This window comes from Phyllopteryx taeniolatus, chromosome 3 (genome assembly GCF_024500385.1).
Source record: "Phyllopteryx taeniolatus isolate TA_2022b chromosome 3, UOR_Ptae_1.2, whole genome shotgun sequence".
NCBI classification, from domain to species: Eukaryota; Metazoa; Chordata; class Actinopteri; order Syngnathiformes; family Syngnathidae; genus Phyllopteryx; species Phyllopteryx taeniolatus.
The window spans coordinates 21,860,676-21,877,087 of NC_084504.1; the positions used below are offsets into that span (position 1 = coordinate 21,860,676).

A 16,412-nucleotide genomic window follows, 5' to 3' on the forward strand; every position below is an offset into this window, starting at 1 on the left:
GCAGGCAAATTGGGATGAATGATGAAATACTTCAGAACAAAAAGAGACCAAGTTGCAACAGTACAAATAAAATGTCTGGCAATGTAAAGGCTCCCATTCATGACAAATAAAATTGATAGAAACTATCAAACAAGTTTGAGGTACAACCCCAATTCCAATGAAGTTGGGATGTTGTGTTAAACAAATAAAAACAGAATACAATGATTTGCAAATCATGTTCAACCTATATTTAATTGAATACACAACAAAGACAAGATATTTCATGTTCAAACTGAAAAACTTGATTGTTTTTAGCAAATAGTCATTCACTTAGAATTTTATGACTGCAACACATTCCAAAAAAGCTGGGACAGTTGGCAAAAAAGAATGCTCATCAAACACCTGTTTGGAACATCCCACAGGTGAACAGGCTAATTGGGAACAGGTGGGTGCCATGATTGGGTATAAAAGGAGCTTCCCTGAATTGCTCAGTCATTCACAAGCAAAGATGGGGCGAGGTTCACCTCTTTGTGAACAAGTGCGTGAGAAAATAGTCGAACAGTTTAAGGACAATGTTCCTCAACGTACAATTGCAAGGAATTTGGGGATTTCATCATTTACGGTCCATAATATCATCAAAAGGTTCAGAGAATCTGGAGAAATCACTGCATGTAAGCGGCATGGCCGAAAACCAACATTGACCCGTGACCTTCGATCCCTCAGGCGGCACTGCATCAAAAACCGACATCAATGTGGAAAGGATATCGTCACATGGGCTCAGGAACACTACAGAAAACCAATGTCAGTAAATACAGTTCGGCGCTACATCCGTAAGTGCAACTTGAAACTCTACTATGCAATGCAAAAGTCATTTATCAACAACACCCAGAAACGCCACCGGCTTCTTTGGGCCCAAGCTCATCTAAGATGGATTGATGAAAAGTGGAAAAGTGTTCTGTGGTCCGACGAGTCCACATTTCAAATTGTTTTTGGAAATTGTGGACGTCGTGTCCTCTGGGCCAAAGAGGAAAAGAACCATCCGGACTGTTATGGACGCAAAGTTCAAAAGCCAGCATTTGTGATGGTATGGTGCTGTGTTAGTGCCAATGGCATGGGTAACTTACACGTCTGTGAAGGCACCATTAATGCTGAAAGGTACATACAGGTTTTGGAGGAACATATGGTGCCATCCAAGCAACGTCTTTTTCATGGATGCCCCTGCTTATTGCAGCCAGACAATGCCAAACCACATTCTGCATGTGTAACAACAGCGTGGCTTCGAAGTAAAAGAGTGTGGGTATTACTATGAAAAATCTTTGTCTTAAAAGAGAAAAAGTCAATATTTGAGGAATGATCAAAATATCTCAACTGGTTCCCTGGTCGAATATTCCATTCATCATCCTGAGAGCAATAAATGTTATTACATTACCTTACAGAGCGTTAAGTCAACATGAGAAGAGGTATTGACTGTAAGTGCTTACTAAAGCAAGCAAAGCAGAGCAGATTTATTTATATAGCGCATTTCATACACAAGGCAACTCAATGTGATTTACACGATTAAAAGCATTTAAAAACAAAGAAAAAAAACAGCCTATTAACATTTACAACAAAGAGAAAAAATAAAAATGAAAGTAAAATAAAAGATAAAAAAGAGACGAGACTGACCCAGTTTGTGCATGTCGTGAGGAGAAAGGGAGCTGGCAACACAAACCCAATAATAATAAAAAAAAAAAAGAAGGAATCTGATGCTATCGATCGATATGATCTTGTTGGACCATAATTCATTGAGTCATTAATAACCTCAAAAACCTAAAAATAAAAATAGAAACAAAGACCAAAGGAACAGAGTAAGGACCATAGATCATTTTAAACTTGAGTCTGTCTGAGTCCCGGGATGCACATGTCATGGAAACAATGAGTCCCTGCAATTTATCATCACAGAATACACATTCAGTAATCCTGCGCGAGATCACGGTTCTTGCTTCGCAGTCCCGCAATATTACAGCTTTTTATTACAGGTGTGACTCTATTGTTTATCCTGTTTGTACAATATTTGTGTGTTACCCATTGTCCTTGTTCTCTCTCAGTGTATTATATATTTTTTTAATTATTGGGTTTGTGTTGCCAGCTGACTTTCTCGCCACGGCGCGCATGAACTGGGCCAGTCTGCCCATGACTCCAGGGCCACTTTCCCGCCCTAGTCCAACCCTGTTCATGAAATGTCTCATCGAGGTCTTTTTTGCCCAATCCGGCTCGCTCGGTTGGCCAATGGCCGTGTTGTGTGGGCGAGATTTGAACAGTTTGAGAACAGCGGCTGCACGACGCAGTTTCCTTCAGGGACCCCCACACAATTGGAAACCACAGAACTCAAACAATATGCAGGGTAGCGACAGTCAACCCCCACCCACGGCCACGGCCACGGCCACGCTCACCCCGACCCCCCACCCAGAACAGCTGGAGAATGAATGTATGTTTAGGTAATATTCTTATTTATGCATTTCAACGTAAGGAAGAAATACCTCAAACTTGTTTGATAGTTTCTATCCATTTTATTTGTCATGAATGGGAGCCTTTACATTGCCAGACATTTTATTTGTACTGTTGCAACTTGGTCTCTCTTCGTTGTGCAGTATTTCATCATTCATCCCCATTTGTCTGCTTTCTCCGCAAGTCTCGGCGCTCCACGTATTGCTTCGGTGAGTGTCCCGGATTGGGTCTCAATGATGCCCCACGGTGGACGGACAGAGGGACGTCTGCGGCGGGCCTCTGCACTGGTCGTCAGTGTGGCTAAGATGAGCGCACACATGGCCACCGTCAACGTGACCTTCAGCAGCCTGGACATGGTAGGTTAACCTTTAAGGGCAAAATTTGAGGAACAAACCTCAGCATGGCACAGTGCACAATGGAGACAAAGATAAGCGTTTCATAAAGTCCTCGTGTGGAATCTCATTGCATTTTATGCATAATAGAATATGATGTGTGATGAAAGGCGGCACGGTGGCCAACTGGTGAGCAAATCTGCCTCACAGTTCTGATCTCTGCATAATTAACAGAACATAATGTTTGATCAAGCAACCGACTGAGACTGTAAGTTCATTTTTTCTCAAGTATTCCATCCATCCATCCATTTTCTGAGCCGCTTCTGCTCACTAGGATCGCGGGCGTGCTGGAGCCTATCCCAGCTATCATCGGGCAGGAGGTGGGGTACACCCTGAAGTGGGGCAGGGCACACACCGTTCATTATGTTCACGAGCTAACGAGCTCGCTCGACGGCGGCGGGGTCATCCAAAACATCAGTGCCTCGCTTGGAATTGTTGTGTGTGGGTCACCCAACATAACAGAGACACGGGGAAAAAGAAATCTTGGTGAGTGTAATCCACCTTTACTATGACATCTGATAACACTGTGTCGTCTACACAGTACGTACTGGGTATCTGTAAAGCTGATGTTGAAGAAGACTTTACACAACCCAACTTTCTCACTTTCCTGCATACAAACTGCTGTTATTAAAACGATATGCACTTATTTAGTTGAAGACATGGATGTTCATAGGCTAACAATTCGTCCTGCATATTTAATCTCGTGTGAACATCGATAAAAACATGACATGGAAGCCACACTTCAAACATATACAAACCAAACTTGATAGAAGTATTTCAGTTTTGAATCGAGCTACTGGATCATAATGTATTCACATAATTCAGAATTCAATAACTGCAGAAGTTCAGTCAGTTCACGGACGATGCAACAAAAAAGGGAAAGAAGGATCATCCACAATGTACTATGAGACATAAAGTGTACTTCTACGTTATCACTTACTTAGTGGAAGAATCCAAATATTGCCGATTCTTGTTTTGCAACTTGTGCATGCTATTCAGAAGAAATACTTCAAACGTATGTGATGCTTCATATTCATTTTATTTTGGATGTACAGGAGAACAGAATTGTTGCAATTACATGTTCTGTATTTCCTCACTCATCCCCATTTGTCCAATTTTGCTTCCAGTGGCATTTCTTGCATTTCTCCGGTAAGTGGCTTGAAAGGGGAATTGATGAAACCAGACAATGGTATTCTCCTGTGTTTGTGGGCCTCTGCAATGGGCGGTGGTGTGGCTAAGATGAGCACACACATGACCAACGTCAGGGTGACCTTTAGCAGTCTGGGCATGATTGGTTCACCTGGTAGGACAAAATATTAGGAACAGATCTCAGCATGATACAACGTACCACCGGACACGACTCGGACCACAAAAATAAGCATTTAGTTCAGATCTTTTCTTTTTTGGGCGGGAGGGGGGGTTATTCTGCTTACCTTTTCTCTACACAGGTTGAAATTGAATCAGTTCTTTGTTCTTGAAGTGAGCAGTGATGTGCTGTACCACTGACAGCAAGACTTAACTACCTCTTCACATGTTGACTTAATATTCTGTTTGTTTGATGAGGAAATAGAACACCTTGACTCTATTTGTCCAAATGATCTCTGCATAATAAATAAAATATTGTTTGATCAAGAAACCAACTGAGACATGTTCATCTTCACTCAAGTATTTCAAAACATATTTCGTAGTTTTATTAAAGGACCATGGCCCCCACAGCGGAATAATCCAAAAATGTGTATCACACTTGTTTGATGAATAAAATCTTGATGTGCACGGAGGGCCGACTCATGCTGTTCGCTGGGGCATGACGCCAATTTAGCCACGCCCCCAAAAATCCAGTCAGCTGAGCTAGAGCAAAAGTTGTCACGATATGTAATCGTATGGTATTGGACTGGACCCAAAATCAGACTGAGGTGGAGGGATCTGATGAGAATGGTTTATTTTGAGGTAGCTCAGAGTATGTATTTCCAATGCATGATGGTGATCCGTAGCCTGTAAGCCTGTGTACCACGAACAAGTGCAAATACTCTGGCGGTGGATCTCTGGGTCAGGCAGGCTTAAATACAGGCAGTGATGAGTGCTGATTGGGAACAGATGCGCGGGCGAGGAGGTAATGATTGCTGGGGAGAGAGAGGCACAACGCACAACCCAAGCTCCAAAAATGAACTGCAGGGCACAGATCATGACAAAAGTGTTTGAAATTACGCGTATATCTCGGCAATGCAGTACTAAATTGTTCAATCGGTGCACACGTTTTCGGCACTTCAAACATTGAATGTATTTAGAAACAAAACACAACAATGATATTGGTTCAATTTTAATTACAGTACGGACTGTAATATTCGTATGTTGGTTGTGGGCCTTTAAGGGGTGTGGCTTAGTGAGTGACGTCAGGAGCTGAAGTCAGGTTGGCCGGTCAGTCTGTGTGTGAGTCTCAATTCTTGTGCGTCTGACTGTTTGTCCCATTCGATAAATGACTGAAAATGCATCAGCGGCTGTGACATTACAGTACTCGAAGTGCTCAATTTTTTTTGCCACTTCACTCAAGAAAAGCTATATCAAATACAATACAACAGTGTATAGCATACAGCATGTCCACAAAACTACATTGCATAAACCAAGGAAGAACATCAAGATGACATTTTCAAGATAAAGGTGAGGTGTGATCAAGAAACCTGTTCTCACTTCTTACCATTATGGAGGAGTAACCTTTCTCGCGCAGCCAGCTTGAGCTCAATGAAAAACGTAATGAAAAGAAAATTAAAACTGGCGGGTGACTGGTTAGCACATCGTCCTCACAGTTCCGGGGACCGAGGTTTAAATCCCGGCCCCGCCAGTGTGGAGTTTGCGTGTTCTCCGGTTTCTTCCCACATCCCAAAAACATGCGTGGTAGGTTGATTGAGGACTCGAAATTGCCCCGAGGTGTGAATGTGAGAGAGAATGGTTGTTTGTTTCCATGTGCCCTGCGATTGGCTGGTGACCGGTTCAGGGTGTACCCCGCCTCCCGCCCGAAGACAGCTGGGATAGGCTCCAGCAGCCTGCGACACGCGTGAGGATAAGCGGTAAAGAAAATGGATGAACGGATGTTTGTGGCAGTTCACATACCATTTTTAAATTGCACTACAGGACAAGAGTAGAAATTGGACGTCAACATTTGATGAAGCAAACATGTCGTTAGACATGTAGTGGACTGTTCATGGTCCTCATGTAGAACTATGAAATGTTTCTGACAATACTTGAGATAAGATGAACTTGTAGTCCCATTCGGTTGCTTGATCAAAGATAATGTTCTGTTAATTATGCAGAGATCATTGGACAAACAGAGTCAAGGTGTTCTATTCCCTCATCAAACAAACAATGTAAGTCAACATGTGAAGAAGTATTTAAGTGTGACCGTCAGCGGTACGGCAGATAACTGCAACACAAACCTGTTGCTTCAGCTTCAACCTGTGGAACGAAAAGGTAAGCGGTGCATCATAAATACAATGAGATTCCACGCGAGGACTTTACTAGATGTTTACTTTTCAGTCTCCATTGTGCACTGTGCCATACTGAGGTTTGTTCCTCAAATTTTGCCCTTCAAGATCAACCAACCATGTCCAGGCTGCTGAAGGTGACGTTGACGGTGGCCGTGTGTGCGCTCATCTTAGCCACACTGACGACCAGTGCAGAGGCCCGCCACAGACGTCCCTCTGTCCGTCCACCGTGGGGCATCATTGAGACCCAATCCGGGACACTCACCGAAGCAATACGTGGAGCGCCGAGACTTGCGGAGAAAGCAGACAAATGGGGATGAATGATGAAATACTGCACAACGAAGACAGAACATGTTGTAAAGATAAAAACTAAATTTCCTGCCATGTAATTGCAACAATTCTGTTCTCCTGTACATCCAAAATAAAATGAATATGAAGCATCACATACGTTTGAAGTATTTCTTCTGAATAGCATGCACAAGTTGCAAAACAAGAATCGGCAATATTTGGATTCTTCCACTAAGTAAGTGATAACGTAGAAGTACACTTTATGTCTCATAGTACATTGTGGATGATCCTTCTTTCCCTTTTTTGTTGCATCGTCCGTGAACTGACTGAACTTCTGCAGTTATTGAATTCTGAATTATGTGAATACATTATGATCCAGTAGCTCGATTCAAAACTGAAATACTTCTATCAAGTTTGGTTTGTATATGTTTGAAGTGTGGCTTCCATGTCATGTTTTTATCGATGTTCACACGAGATTAAATATGCAGGACGAATTGTTAGCCTATGAACATCCATGTCTTCAACTAAATAAGTGCATATCGTTTTAATAACAGCAGTTTGTATGCAGGAAGGTTGGGTTGTGTAAAGTCTTCTTCAACATCAGCTTTACAGATACCCAGTACGTACTGTGTAGACGACACAGTGTTATCAGATGTCATAGTAAAGGTGATTACACTCACCAAGATTTCTTTTTCCCCGTGTCTCTGTTATGTTGGGTGACCCACACACAACAACTCCAAGTGAGGCACTGATGTTTTGGATGACCCCGCCGCCGTCGAGCGAGCTCGTTAGCTCGTGAACATAATGAACGGTGTGTGCCCTGCCCCACTTCAGGGTGTACCCCACCTCCTGCCCGATGATAGCTGGGATAGGCTCCAGCACGCCCGCGATCCTAGTGAGCAGAAGCGGCTCAGAAAATGGATGGATGGATGGAATATTTGAGAAAAAATGAACTTAAAGTCTCAGTCGGTTGCTTGATCAAACATTATGTTCTGTTAATTATGCAGAGATCAGAACTGTGAGGCAGATTTGCTCACCAGTTGGCCACCGTGCCGCCTTTCATCACACATCATATTCTATTATGCATAAAATACAATGAGATTCCACACGAGGACTTTACGAAACGTTTATCTTTGTCTCCATTGTGTACTGTGCCATGCTGAGGTTTGTTCCTCAAATTTTGCCCTTCAAGATCAACCAACCATGTCCAGGCTGCTGAAGGTGACGTTGACGGTGGCCGTGTGTGCGCTCATCTTAGCCACACTGACGACCAGTGCAGAGGCCCGCCACTTACCTCCCTTTGTCCCTCCACCGTGGGGCATCATTGAGACCCAATCCGGGACACTCACCGAAGCAATACGTGGAGGGCCGGGACTTGCGGAGAAAGCAGACAAATGGGGATGAATGATGAAATACTGCACAACGAAGAGAGACCAAGTTGCAACAGTACAAATAAAATGTCTGGCAATGTAAAGGCTCCCATACATGACAAATAAAATGAATAGAAACTATCAAACAAGTTTGAGGTACAACCCCAATTCCAATGAAGTTGGGATGTTGTGTTAAACAAATAAAAACAGAATACAATGATTTGCAAATCATGTTCAACCTATATTTAATTGAATACACAACAAAGACAAGATATTTCATGTTCAAACTGAAAAACTTGATTGTTTTTAGCAAATAATCATTCACTTAGAATTTTATGGCTGCAACACCTTCCAAAAAAGCTGGGACAGTTGGCAAAAAAGCCCGAGAAAGTTGAAGAATGCTCATCAACCACCTGTTTGGAACATCCCACAGGTGAACAGGCTAATTGGGAACAGGTGGGTGCCATGATTGGGTATAAAAGGAGCTTCCCTGAATTGCTCAGTCATTCACAAGCAAAGATGGGGCGAGGTTCACCTCTTTGTGAACAAGTGCGTGAGAAAATAGTCCAACAGTTTAAGGACAATGTTCCTCAATGTACAATTGCAAGGAATTTGGGGATTTCATCATTTACGGTCCATAATATCATCAAAAGGTTCAGAGAATCTGGAGAAATCCCTGCATGTAAGCGGCATGGCCGAAAACCAACATTGACCCGTGACCTTCGATCCCTCAGGCGGCACTGCATCAAAAACCGACATCAATGTGTAAATGATATCACCACATGGGCTCAGGAACACTACAGAAAACCAATGTCAGTAAATACAGTTTGGCGCTACATCCGTAAGTGCAACTTGAAACTCTACTATGCAATGCAAAAGCCATTTATCAACAACACCCAGAAACGCCACCGGCTTCTTTTGGCCCGAGCTCATCTAAGATGGATTGATGCAAAGTGGAAAAGTGTTCTGTGGTCCGACGAGTCCACATTTCAAATTGTTTTTGGAAATTGTGGACGTCGTGTCCTCTGGGCCAAAGAGGAAAAGAACCATCCGGACTGTTATGGACGCAAAGTTCAAAAGCCAGCATTTGTGATGGTATGGTGCTGTGTTAGTGCCAATGGCATGGGTAACTTACACGTCTGTGAAGGCACCATTAATGCTGAAAGGTACATACAGGTTTTGGAGGAACATATGGTGCCATCCAAGCAACGTCTTTTTCATGGATGCCCCTGCTTATTGCAGCCAGACAATGCCAAACCACATTCTGCATGTGTAACAACAGCGTGGCTTCGAAGTAAAAGAGTGTGGGTATTACTATGAAAAATCTTTGTCTTAAAAGAGAAAAAGTCAATATTTGAGGAATGATCAAAATATCTCAACTGGTTCCCTGGTCGAATATTCCATTCATCATCCTGAGAGCAATAAATGTTATTACATTACCTTACAGAGCGTTAAGTCAACATGAGAAGAGGTATTGACTGTAAGTGCTTACTAAAGCAAGCAAAGCAGAGCAGATTTATTTATATAGCGCATTTCATACACAAGGCAACTCAATGTGATTTACACGATTAAAAGCATTTAAAAACAAAGAAAAAAAACAGCCTATTAACATTTACAACAAAGAGAAAAAATAAAAATGAAAGTAAAATAAAAGATAAAAAAGAGACGAGACTGACCCAGTTTGTGCATGTCGTGAGGAGAAAGGGAGCTGGCAACACAAACCCAATAATTAAAAAAAAATAAATAAGAAGAAGGAATCTGATGCTATCGATCGATATGATCTTTTTGGACCATAATTCATTGAGTCATTAATAACCTCAAAAACCTACAAATAAAAATAGAAACAAAGACCAAAGGAACAGAGTAAGGACCATAGATCATTTTAAACTTGAGTCTGTCTGAGTCCCGGGATGCACATGTCATGGAAACAATGAGTCCCTGCAATTTATCATCACAGAATACAGATTCAGTAATCCTACGCGAGATCACGGTTCTTGCTTCGCAGTCCCGCAATATTACAGCTTTTTATTACAGGTGTGACTCTATTGTTTATCCTGTTTGTACAATATTTGTGTGTTACCCATTGCCCTTGTTCTCTCTCAGTGTATTATATATTTTTTTAATTATTGGGTTTGTGTTGCCAGCTGACTTTCTCGCCACGGCGCGCATGAACTGGGCCAGTCTGCCCATGACTCCCGGGCCACTTTCCCGCCCAAGTCCGCCCCTGTTCTGCTCTCATACTTGGCAAATCAAATAAAGATGACTCTGAAGCATTGGTGGAAAGGGGCCTATTTCCTAGTTTCATGAAATGTCTCATCGAGGTCTTTTTTGCCCAATCCGGCTCGCTCGGTTGGCCAATGGCCGTGTTGTGTGGGCGAGATTTGAACAGTTTGAGAACAGCGGCTGCACGACGCAGTTTCCTTCAGGGACCCCCACACAATTGGAAACCACAGAACTCAAACAATATGCAGGGTAGCGACAGTCAACCCCCACCCACGGCCACGGCCACGCTCACCCCGACCCCCCACCCAGAACAGCTGGAGAATGAATGTATGTTTAGGTAATATTCTTATTTATGCATTTCAACGTAAGGAAGAAATACCTCAACCTTGTTTGATAGTTTCTATCCATTTTATTTGTCATGAATGGGAGCCTTTACATTGCCAGACATTTTATTTGTACTGTTGCAACTTGGTCTCTCTTCGTTGTGCAGTATTTCATCATTCATCCCCATTTGTCTGCTTTCTCCGCAAGTCTCGGCCCTCCACGTATTGCTTCGGTGAGTGTCCTGGATTGGGTCTCAATGATGCCCCACGGTGGAGGCACAAAGGGAGGTAAGTGGCGGGCCTCTGCACTGGTCGTCAGTGTGGCTAAGATGAGCGCACACACGGCCACCATCAACGTCACCTTCAGCAGCCTGGACATGGTTGGTTGATCTTGAAGGGAAAAATTTGAGGAACAAACCTCAGTATGGCACAGTACACAATGGAGACAAAGATAAGCGTTTCATAAAGTCCTCGTGTGGAATCTCATTGTATTTTATGCATAATAGAATATGATGTGTGATGAAAGGCGGCACGGTGGCCAACTGGTGAGCAAATCTGCCTCACAGTTCTGATCTCTGCATAATTAACAGAACATAATGTTTGATCAAGCAACCGACTGAGACTTTAAGTTCATTTTTTCTCAACTATTCCATCCATCCATCCATTTTCTGAGCCGCTTCTGCTGACTAGGATCGCGGGCGTGCTGGAGCCTATCCCAGCTGTCATCGGGCAGGAGGTGGGGTACACCCTGAAGTGGGGCAGGGCACACATCAATAAACAACCATTCGCACTCACATTCACACCTACGGGTAATTTAGAGTTGTCAATCAACCTACCGTGCATGTTTTTGGGATGTGGAAGGAAACCGGAGTGCCCGGAGAAAACTCACGCAGGCACGAGGAGAACATGCAAACTCCACACAGTCGGGGCCGGGGATTGAACCCCGTACTCAGAACTGTGAGGCAGACGTTCAAACCGGCTGGCCTTTTCTCAAGTATTGTCAGAAATATGACATAGTTTTACAAAAGGACCTCGAACAGTCCATGTCTAACGACATGTTTTATATGAATAAAATGTTGACGTGCAGGATGGTACATTTTTACTCTTGTCCAATTTAAAAATGGTTCAAAATGTGAACTGCCACAAAGAGCAACTTTGAAATATTTTTTCATGATTTTTTTCATGAAGCTCAAGCTGGCTGCGCCAGAAAGGTTCCTCCTCCATATAAGTGGACTGTAATGGTAAGAAGTGACAACAGGCTTCTTGATCACACCTCACCTTTATCTTGAAAATGTCATCTTGATGTTCTTCCTTGGTTTATGCAATGTAGTTTTGTGGACATGCTGTATGCTATACACTGTTGTATTGTATTTGATATAGCTTTTCTTGAGTGAAGTGGAAAAAAATGGAGCAATTCAAGTACTGTAATGAAAGGAGAGTCACAGCCGCTGATGTTTTGACCACACCCCAAGAAAATGCATCTTCCCTGAAGTGTTTTGTTTGATTTGAGCTAGTGTCTTGTGGTGACGAGTGTGCTGCTCAAGCAGCGAGCCAACAGCGAGTTGGACAGCTCCACTGTCGAGTAACCTGCTACTAGCAGCTAGGCTGGTACTTGTAAGCCGCTAGTGGGTTTGTGGACCGGCGTTGGCTCTGTCCAATACCTCACATCCTTTCTCCATGCTCTGCACGTAGATCCACAAAACAGAGACACCGTTCATTATGTTCACGAGCTAACGAGCTCGCTCGACGGCGGCGGGGTCATCCAAAACATCAGTGCCTCGCTTGGAGTTGTTGTGTGTGGGTCACCCAACATAACAGAGACACGGGGAAAAAGACATCTTGGTGAGTGTAATCACCTTTACTATGACATCTGATAACACTGTGTCGTCTACACAGTACGTACTGGGTATCTGTAAAGCTGATGTTGAAGAAGACTTTACACAACCCAACTTTCTCACTTTCCTGCATACAAACTGCTGTTATTAAAACGATATGCACTTATTTAGTTGAAGACATGGATGTTCATAGGCTAACAATTCGTCCTGCATATTTAATCTCGTGTGAACATCGATAAAAACATGACATGGAAGCCACACTTCAAACATATACAAACCAAACTTGATAGAAGTATTTCAGTTTTGAATCGAGCTACTGGATCATAATGTATTCACATAATTCAGAATTCAATAACTGCAGAAGTTCAGTCAGTTCACGGACGATGCAACAAAAAAGGGAAAGAAGGATCATCCACAATGTACTATGAGACATAAAGTGTACTTCTACGTTATCACTTACTTAGTGGAAGAATCCAAATATTGCCGATTCTTGTTTTGCAACTTGTGCATGCTATTCAGAAGAAATACTTCAAACGTATGTGATGCTTCATATTCATTTTATTTTGGATGTACAGGAGAACAGAATTGTTGCAATTACATGTTCTGTATTTCCTCACTCATCCCCATTTGTCCAATTTTGCTTCCAGTGGCATTTCTTGCATTTCTCCGGTAAGTGGCTTGAAAGGGGAATTGATGAAACCAGACAATGGTATTCTCCTGTGTTTGTGGGCCTCTGCAATGGGCGGTGGTGTGGCTAAGATGAGCACACACATGACCAACGTCAGGGTGACCTTTAGCAGTCTGGGCATGATTGGTTCACCTGGTAGGACAAAATATTAGGAACAGATCTCAGCATGATACAACGTACCACCGGACACGACTCGGACCACAAAAATAAGCATTTAGTTCAGATCTTTTCTTTTTTGGGCGGGAGGGGGGGTTATTCTGCTTACCTTTTCTCTACACAGGTTGAAATTGAATCAGTTCTTTGTTCTTGAAGTGAGCAGTGATGTGCTGTACCACTGACAGCAAGACTTAACTACCTCTTCACATGTTGACTTAATATTCTGTTTGTTTGATGAGGAAATAGAACACCTTGACTCTATTTGTCCAAATGATCTCTGCATAATAAATAAAATATTGTTTGATCAAGAAACCAACTGAGACATGTTCATCTTCACTCAAGTATTTCAAAACATATTTCGTAGTTTTATTAAAGGACCATGGCCCCCACAGCGGAATAATCCAAAAATGTGTATCACACTTGTTTGATGAATAAAATCTTGATGTGCACGGAGGGCCGACTCATGCTGTTCGCTGGGGCATGACGCCAATTTAGCCACGCCCCCAAAAATCCAGTCAGCTGAGCTAGAGCAAAAGTTGTCACGATATGTAATCGTATGGTATTGGACTGGACCCAAAATCAGACTGAGGTGGAGGGATCTGATGAGAATGGTTTATTTTGAGGTAGCTCAGAGTATGTATTTCCAATGCATGATGGTGATCCGTAGCCTGTAAGCCTGTGTACCACGAACAAGTGCAAATACTCTGGCGGTGGATCTCTGGGTCAGGCAGGCTTAAATACAGGCAGTGATGAGTGCTGATTGGGAACAGATGCGCGGGCGAGGAGGTAATGATTGCTGGGGAGAGAGAGGCACAACGCACAACCCAAGCTCCAAAAATGAACTGCAGGGCACAGATCATGACAAAAGTGTTTGAAATTACGCGTATATCTCGGCAATGCAGTACTAAATTGTTCAATCGGTGCACACGTTTTCGGCACTTCAAACATTGAATGTATTTAGAAACAAAACACAACAATGATATTGGTTCAATTTTAATTACAGTACGGACTGTAATATTCGTATGTTGGTTGTGGGCCTTTAAGGGGTGTGGCTTAGTGAGTGACGTCAGGAGCTGAAGTCAGGTTGGCCGGTCAGTCTGTGTGTGAGTCTCAATTCTTGTGCGTCTGACCGTTTGTCCCATTCGATAAATGACTGAAAATGCATCAGCGGCTGTGACATTACAGTACTCGAAGTGCTCAATTTTTTTTGCCACTTCACTCAAGAAAAGCTATATCAAATACAATACAACAGTGTATCGCATACAGCATGTCCACAAAACTACATTGCATAAACCAAGGAAGAACATCAAGATGACATTTTCAAGATAAAGGTGAGGTGTGATCAAGAAACCTGTTGTCACTTCTTACCATTATGGAGGAGTAACCTTTCTCGCGCAGCCAGCTTGAGCTCAATGAAAAACGTAATGAAAAGAAAATTAAAACTGGCGGGTGACTGGTTAGCACATCGTCCTCACAGTTCCGGGGACCGAGGTTTAAATCCCGGCCCCGCCAGTGTGGAGTTTGCGTGTTCTCCGGTTTCTTCCCACATCCCAAAAACATGCGTGGTAGGTTGATTGAGGACTCGAAATTGCCCCGAGGTGTGAATGTGAGAGAGAATGGTTGTTTGTTTCCATGTGCCCTGCGATTGGCTGGTGACCGGTTCAGGGTGTACCCCGCCTCCCGCCCGAAGACAGCTGGGATAGGCTCCAGCAGCCTGCGACACGCGTGAGGATAAGCGGTAAAGAAAATGGATGAACGGATGTTTGTGGCAGTTCACATACCATTTTTAAATTGCACTACAGGACAAGAGTAGAAATTGGACGTCAACATTTGATGAAGCAAACATGTCGTTAGACATGTAGTGGACTGTTCATGGTCCTCATGTAGAACTATGAAATGTTTCTGACAATACTTGAGATAAGATGAACTTGTAGTCCCATTCGGTTGCTTGATCAAAGATAATGTTCTGTTAATTATGCAGAGATCATTGGACAAACAGAGTCAAGGTGTTCTATTCCCTCATCAAACAAACAATGTAAGTCAACATGTGAAGAAGTATTTAAGTGTGACCGTCAGCGGTACGGCAGATAACTGCAACACAAACCTGTTGCTTCAGCTTCAACCTGTGGAACGAAAAGGTAAGCGGTGCATCATAAATACAATGAGATTGAAAATACACACGAGGACTTAACTAAAGGTTTACTTTTCAGTCTCCATTGTGCACTGTGCCATACTGAGGTTTGTTCATCAAATTTTGCCCTTCAAGGTTAACCAACCATGTCCAGGCTGCTGAAGGTGACGTTGACGGTGGCCGTGTGTGCGCTCATCTTAGCCACACTGACGACCAGTGCAGAGGCCCGCCACGTACCTCCCTTTGTCCCTCCACCGTGGGGCATCATTGAGACCCAATCCGGGACACTCACCGAAGCAATACGTGGAGCGCCGAGACTTGCGGAGAAAGCAGACAAATGGGGATGAATGATGAAATACTGCACAACGAAGACAGAACATGTTGTAAAGATAAAAACTAAATTTCCTGCCATGTAATTGCAACAATTCTGTTCTCCTGTACATCCAAAATAAAATGAATATGAAGCATCACATACGTTTGAAGTATTTCTTCTGAATAGCATGCACAAGTTGCAAAACAAGAATCGGCAATATTTGGATTCTTCCACTAAGTAAGTGATAACGTAGAAGTACACTTTGTGTCTCATAGTACATTGTGGATGATCCTTCTTTCCCTTTTTTGTTGCATAGTCCGTGAACTGACTGACCTTCTGCAGTTATTGAATTCTGAATTATGTGAATACATTATGATCCAGTAGCTCGATTCAAAACTGAAATACTTCTATCAAGTTTGGTTTGTATATGTTTGAAGTGTGGCTTCCATGTCATGTTTTTATCGATGTTCACACAAGATTAAATATGCAGGACGAATTGTTAGCCTATGAACATCCATGTCTTCAACTAAATAAGTGCATATCGTTTTAATAACAGCAGTTTGTATGCAGGAAGGTTGGGTTGTGTAAAGTCTTCTTCAACATCAGCTTTACAGATACCCAGTACGTACTGTGTAGACGACACAGTGTTATCAGATGTCATAGTAAAGGTGATTACACTCACCAAGATGTCTTTTTCCCCGTGTCTCTGTTATGTTGGGTGACCCACACACAACAACTCCAAGTGAGGCAC

At 42.9% G+C, this 16,412-nt stretch overlaps 3 long non-coding RNA genes across 3 annotated transcripts; 1 reads left to right on the forward strand and 2 right to left on the reverse strand.

The window, feature by feature from the left end:
* Positions 1 to 3,878: 3,878 nt before the first annotated feature.
* LOC133475874 (uncharacterized) lies at positions 3,879 to 5,796 on the reverse strand. Its single transcript, XR_009787962.1, has 3 exons — positions 5,551 to 5,796; positions 4,292 to 4,459; positions 3,879 to 4,158 (listed from the first exon to the last, which is right to left on the reverse strand). It is a non-coding gene; the product is annotated as an uncharacterized LOC133475874 (long non-coding RNA).
* A 7,117-nt stretch (positions 5,797 to 12,913) lies between these two features.
* Positions 12,914 to 14,768, reverse strand: LOC133475160 (uncharacterized). The gene is made up of 3 exons (XR_009787737.1): positions 14,586 to 14,768; positions 13,327 to 13,494; positions 12,914 to 13,193 (listed from the first exon to the last, which is right to left on the reverse strand). It is a non-coding gene; the product is annotated as an uncharacterized LOC133475160 (long non-coding RNA).
* Positions 14,769 to 14,940: 172 nt separating this feature from the next.
* Positions 14,941 to 15,818, forward strand: LOC133475159 (uncharacterized). Its single transcript, XR_009787736.1, has 3 exons — positions 14,941 to 14,955; positions 15,199 to 15,355; positions 15,484 to 15,818. It is a non-coding gene; the product is annotated as an uncharacterized LOC133475159 (long non-coding RNA).
* Positions 15,819 to 16,412: the final 594 nt, after the last annotated feature.